Below are 7,243 nucleotides of genomic sequence, written 5' to 3'. Positions count from 1 at the left end.
CATCAGAGGGGAGATCTGACTCTGGGAACAGCACGAGGCTGATGCTGGAGCCTCCTTCCGACCCATCCAGTTGACATTGTGGGACTGTCTGGGGAAATGGGTATCAACTGAAGGCCTGTACCAGTGGGAGCTAGTTCTGGCTTGGCATGCCTGAGTCTGAGTGTAACAAATTGGAGGAGTCAAGGGAGGGGAAAGAGGGGAGGGGAGAGTGTCTGCTCTTGCCCCCAGAACACAGCCAGGCTTCAGCAGTGATTGTTTAACCTGAGTGTGACCTTTGGGCTGTGCCAGCATTGTTGAGAGATTTGGCCAAAACAGGCAGAACGGCTGTACTTCTGGCTAATGTATGCATGTGGAGGCCTCATGTCTTAGTCTGTTTGGGGTGTTATAACAGAATACCATAACTGGGTGGCTTATAAACAACAGAAATTTGTTTCTCACAGTTCTGAGGCTGGGAAGTCTAAGATCATGGCACTGGCAAATAGGGAGTTTGATGACAACCTGCTTCCTGGTTCTTAGAAGGCCATCGTCTTGCTGTGTTCTCACATTGTGGAAGGGATGAGGGAGCTCTCTGGAGTCCCTTTTGTAAGGGCACAGATTCCATTCATGAGGGCTCCACCTTTATGACCTGATCACTTCCCAGAGGCCCCACTTCCAAATACTATTACCTTGAGGGTTAAGATTTCAACATATGAATTTGGGGGGAAGGACACACACACTCAGTCCGTTGTACTCAGCATCATTGGGATTCCTATATTAAAAGACACTTATTCTTTTTAGTTAAAGGCTGAAGCACAGAGATAACTTTGAAGAATGACTATTCTTCAAATAATATGCCCTACTTGGGAAACAAATGTATCTTCCCTGAGAAAAAAGGGTAGAGTTTTCTTCATTTTAAAATCAGGAATACATAGTTCTCTGACTTCCTTTTCTTTTAATGATTTTCAAGGTCCTTTTGTTTTCTGGAGAGCAAAGACTGATTTCAGGGTATATTCCTGGGTGGTTGAAAAAAATTTCCTCCTTGGAACCCAGCTGCCAATACTCAACCCTTATCCAAACTACCCTCCTCTCCCTTTCCACTGAGACCTGCCTTGTCCCAAGTCACCATCATCCACACCAGCCACCAAAAAGATGGCTGTTACAGTTACTTTAGGACTGGAAGACACAGTGATCCAAACATTCATTGGGCTCCCAAACCCCTAGCCCTGTCTTCGGGGAGAGCTGGAGAAGCTACCAGTTTGCAGAAGAAGGGTAGTCCACACTGAGCTCCAAACAGCTCTGCGATCTGCCCTTATGGAATTTTTAGTGCAAGACTTTATAATAAACTCATGAATGGACATCTTTAGTTACAAATTTTATGTCTAAAATTTTCAGTTCTAACCAGGATGACTGCATCAAGAAGAAAGCAAGGAGAGAGCGCCTGGGTGGCTCAGTTGGTTGAGCGACTGCCTTCTCGGTTCATGATCCTGGAGTCCCAGGATCGAGTCCCATATCAGGCTCCCTGCTCAGTGGGGAGTCTGCTTCTCCCTCTGACCTTCTTCCCTCTTGTACTTTCTATCTCTCATTCTCTCTCTCTCAAATAAATAAAATAAAATCTTTAAAAAAAAAGAAAGCAAAGATAAATAAAATGTACAAGAAGATGCAAGAAATCTTGTTCATGAGAAATGTATAGCTGTTAAATCTCAGAAAGGCTGATGCTTACTGGGCCTTCCCTATTTGAAGAAAAAATCTGCCCCCACCAAATGGAAGGTAAATTATCGCCCAAGGAAAAAGAGTCAGATCACTGAAGCCTACCACACCAGATGTGATGGGCTCCTTGGTTTAGTCTGCAGCGTGGGGGCTACACTGGGGAGTGATTTGGTCATAGTCAAATTTGGGAGAATGTAAGAGCCACTGCTATTGATTTGGGTTAATAGGCAATTGGATTTGATTTCATTCAAGACAGTAATTCTTCATTTTTCAAAAAGTAAGACCACAATCTATACTCACAATCTATACTTCTTCTCTCCAAAAGAAAAAAAAATTCTCATAAATGATCACATAGATTGGTTGGTGGACCTCAGAAGTGTCACAGTTTTCTTGGGTAACATGACATGTAAAAGACAAATGAGGAAGAAATGCATCACCTTTAAGTCAGGCCATTGCAGGCTGGATTAATCACTCCTCCTTTCTGCTCTCTCAGTGCATGGCTCATACTTTCATAAAGAATTGATCATGTTGTGATGTCACCGAGAATCATGGCTTCTAGCACTGTCTCTTCCCTCTGGACTGTGAGTTCCCTGAGCCCAGGGCTTTTGATTCTTCTGCATGAATGCCCTTGGCACTCATATGGTGCCTGGCACTTGGCACTCATATATGCCTGGAGTGCAGTGGTACACAATCAGTGATTACTCAACAAGCAAATATCCTCCTGGTCCTAGACTGGACCCAGTGGCACATATGAAGTGTAAACTCATTTAGTACTTAACGTGTGATGAAGATTTGAATCTGGATCCATCTGGGTCCAATACCCTCCATCTTCACCTCTTTGTTAATCTACCTTTCCTGAGAAGGATCAGTCAGTAAATGGAAGAAAATATCCTCCCCAATGTCTGATCCTTCTCAGTCACTTTGCTGGTTCTTCCTCAACTTCCCAGTCTCCTAAATTTGCGGGGCCCCAGGGCTCAGTTCTCAGGCCTCCTCTCTATATTTATACTAGGTGATCTCATCATGTCTTATTCATATGCTGACCACTCCCAGATGTGCCTGGGCCTCCTGGCATCTGGGACCTCTCCCCTGAAGCCCAGATGTGCACACATCTATGACTACCTCTTGGATCTCTCCCCTTAGGTGTCTAATACTATTCTCAAGCTCATGCGAGTGAAATGATCTTTTTTGTTAGGCAGATGGATGCAGGATCTCTGAGGCTAGAAAGGGAGAACAGAAGAAGTTAACAGCTATAGGGAGCAAGTCCCTTAGGTTAGCCCACGGAATGCCCTCGTGTTGTAACCATGCCCTGCACAGGGACCAGTATGGAGGGTGTGGATTTCTTAAACTGAATTCACCATAGTCTCTACTTAGGATGATTCTATCAGGGACACTTGAGATGCTAGTTTCTTCAACGATGTTGAGAAGTGAAAAAAAATGTTGAGAAGTAGAAGGAAGCATTTGGTAAAAATATGAAAAAGTCTCCAAAGTCTTGGTGGGCAGCATGGGTGCCAAACTAACTGTTCAGGGGGGCATCAAAAAGGGAGATTTAATAGCCTTGTTTCTTAGACCAGATTTTTTTTTAAAGATTTTATTTATTTATTCATGAGAGACAGAGAGAGAGAGAGAGAGAGAGAGAAGTAGAGGGAGAAGCAGGCTCCCAAGGAGCAGGGAGCCCGATGTGGGACTCGATCCCAGGACCCTGGGATCATGACCCGAGCCGAAGGCAGACGCTTAACCATCTGAGCCACCCAGGCGCCCTAGACCAGATATTATTAGGATTTCTCTAAAGTCCACATCTGATCACGTAACCCCATGGCCCAAAATCCTTTAGTGGCTTCTCACCTCATGTGGGGTTGGGCCCGAACCCCCGCAGCAAGGAATGCAAGGCCTTCAGTGGACGGCCTTCTCACCAGTTGGCCTCTCCAACCACGTTCCTCTCACCCACCCACCCCAGGAACATGGACTTGCCATTTTCCAAACACATCTTTACACCTTTGCTCATGCTATTCCCTCTCCATGGAATGTTCTCTCCCTACTGTTCACTCAGGAAACCCTGACTTGGTGTATCCTCTGTGCAGCTCCCCATTACCCTCACCCTCCCCTCCACAGAAGAATGAGTTTCTTTATCCTCTGGGCTCCTAGAACCCCTTGTACATCCTTCTAATACAGATCTTATTTTATTTTTTCAAAGCTTTATTTATTTAAGTAATCTCTAAATCCAACGTGGGGCTCAAACTCATTATTATCCTGAGATCAAGAGTCACATGCTCTTCCAACTGAGCCAGCCAGGCACTCCCAAATAGAGATTTCAGCCCATGACGGTGTAATTATTTATTACTTGCTTTTGCCTCCCCAATTAGACTGTGAGATCTTCAAGGGCAAAGCCTGAGGTTGGAGCTTTAAAAATCCTTGATGCTTAGCGTCATGTCTTGAATACAGTGACGATTTAGTAAATGTTTGATAAATTTATGCATGCTGAGCCCTGCCCCAAAATATGAAAAGTAGAATATAATTATGCCAATATTCCACCGGAGGGAGGGCTGTAAAGCTTTGTCCCTTCTAGCACAGCATTTTAGGCTCCATCTCAATCAGATTAGTATAATTTGATAAAATATTTCATTTTTAGGCTTGACCTAATATAAATCAACCTCTGATAAGCCTGAGGGAAACGTATTTCTTAAAAACCACTATATGCCAGGCTCTGGGTTTGACAATGGGTACTTGTTATGGGTCCAGATGAACAGAAAGCGTAGGAACTAGATATATTAATATTTTACTTTTCTATGTTATGTAGAGTGTACTGAAGTGCATTACGAAGCTTTCCTTTCCTCAGAGTTTTGTTTTCTAAAACATGCTCCACCTTGAAAATGTATTGCCCCACACACAATAAATGCCGTGGATCCGATGACTATACAGCTTTCTAATTTCTTGTTGTCCTATATCTCTCATATCCTGTCTTGAACACACACACACACACACACCCACACACACACACTGTTCATGAAGTCAGTTAAAACAACTCATCCAGCCAAAGATCTAGAATCTAGATCAATTTGGAATTCAATCCTCATGTTCAATGAAAGTGACTGACTGATGAATGCTCAAGGGCACCCCATCCTATCTACCTCAGCCTCAAAACAACAGTCCTGGCTGCTTCCTTGGCATTAGCATTTATGGGTTCGGCATTTATCCCAGCATATTGCAATAATTTGCATACTTGTCCACACCTAAACAAGACTGCAAACTCCTTTAAGAGGCCAGCATGGGTCTTATTCTTTCTCCTGGCCTCAGCTGCTAGCATAACACCTGGCACACAGTGTTTAGTATATGCATTTTTTAATGAATAAATAGAATCATTTCATTATAATGGTAGTGAGATACTGATTTCTACCAGCATTCTCAGGGAGGGGCTGGATTGCTTTAGGGTGTATAGAGACACGTGTGTATATGTATGGTGGGGGAGCTGGTCTTGGGTGTAAGAAATGGTCTGACCTCTGGAGGAGAGGAGACAAATGCGTGGGGGTGCATATAAGAACCTTCCCCAGAACTCTCCCAAATCAGTAGCTGAGGAGTCCAAACTTCCATTATTAGAGAGTCATACCTTTGGGTTACATATGGCTCCCTGTCAACGTATCTTGAACCCATGTGACCTTGTTATTACGTAAGTTATCACATTAGTTTCAGAACTCAAATATCTTCAATATCTGATCTGTAGCTTCAAGTTGTACACCCCCCCACACATCCCCATCCCCACCCTCCCCAAACTTCCCCCTCTGCTGAGAATCTGAGATAGACTCCTGCCAACATTCTGTAGTTTGCATTATAAAGTGTTTTGTTTATTCATCTTTTCAAACATATAGCTATACATCAAATAAGCTCTTTCAAACCATATACACCGTAATATTTGCAAGGGATAAAAACACATCAATTTGTAGAACTCCATGAGTTCATAATGATACTAAAAACAAAAACAAAAATTTGATTGATCACCATTAGAAGATAGCGAATGCAACCTCTAGTGAATTGGTGAATTAATGAACTTAGACATTAGGCACCAGTGGCTGGTAACATCATAAATAAAAATAAAATAAAAATAAAATAAATAAAATAAAATAAAAATAAAATACTTCCTGTAGGAAGTACAAAATACCAACTATAATGAAGTCTGATCAAAGTTCTAGATCCAGCAAACTATTCACAAGAAATATAGAGAAGAGCAGACGACATTAAACCATCAAAGTGTAAAGAAAACAAAGGTGACATTTATTAAACAATGAGAAATTTGAACACCAAATTAGATACATGATGTTATTAAATAATTTATCATTTTTTAGGTGAAATAATGCCACTGTGGCTGTTTTCAAGAAAGAATCCTTATCTTGTCAAAATGTGTACTAAAATATGTACAGATGAAATCATATGATGTTTGGGATTTGTTTCAAAAATAATGTGGGGCTGAGGGAGGTCACGGGCAATGCGCGGGTGTATTTGTGAAATAAGATGGCCTTGTGTTGGCAATTGCTGAAGCTGAGTAATGGATACATGGGAGTACATTATTCCATTTTGTCTACTTCTGTATTTCTTGACATTTTCCAAAGAAAGTTTTTCTCTTTTAAATTATTAATACTTCCTTGTTATTCTGATATTCTTGTCCTAAGGGACAGCCATTTCTCTCCCATCTTTTGAGATCATTATCCTAGGGAACCTCCAGGGAATTGCAAATACCCTGGGAAAAGTTACATTAATTCATTAATATCTCTGCACACTAGTTAAACGATTATTTCCTGGGCTGTCTTTACCCCTGAAAATACTGAGTGCCTGAGGATAAAAGTAGAAGAAAACCTTGGAGGAGGGAAAAGTAAGGGCTGGGTGTGAGAAAAAGAAAGGAAGAACAAATTTGGCCTTCATTACAGTTTTCCCAGGGCCTTCACTATTTGGCACATGCATCTTCTTTGTGTGGGTTTTACTAAGAGAACTTTCACTGGAGGCATGAAAAAAATGTTTAAATTCTGGATTCTCAGGTTAAAATTTTACACAGGGTTCCCTTTTGTGTTGTTAAAGGCTGATATAAATATTTTTTAGGAGAAGAAGGACTCTTTTTTCATTGTCTAGTGAGCCAATGATGAGACCGCTGGGGTGGGGCTAAGGCATAGTTTTGCCTGAGCCTGAGAACCATCTAGACCTGTCCACAAGACTACAAGGATGTGGAAACCAGGAAAGAATAAGTAGTCATCTCAAGTGCTCAAGAGTATGGCTTTTTACAGAAGATCTCTGGAAGAACACCAAGAAACTGGTTGCCTCTGGGGAGAGAAGCTGGAGCACTTGGAACACGGTGGGAGGAAAAATAAAGTATGACTTTATTGTTACAGCCAGATTATACTGTGGTTAGTGGCTTAAAATATATGATGACATTTTGCAAACAGCCTTTTGTTGACATAAATTAACCTTTTATCTTGAAATAGACGAAGACAGATGTGTGTTTGTGTATGGTTTCCTTGGCTGGGCCAGGTGCTGACACCACCGGCTATTTGCATATTTTCTTGACAGTCCTTCCCCT

The sequence above is a fragment of the Callorhinus ursinus genome, unplaced genomic scaffold (genome assembly GCF_003265705.2).
Source record: "Callorhinus ursinus isolate GAN/ISIS: 27379988/994484 unplaced genomic scaffold, GSC_fseal_2.0 scaffold13, whole genome shotgun sequence".
NCBI classification, from domain to species: Eukaryota; Metazoa; Chordata; class Mammalia; order Carnivora; family Otariidae; genus Callorhinus; species Callorhinus ursinus.
Note: the sequence above shows the minus strand (reverse complement) of the source record.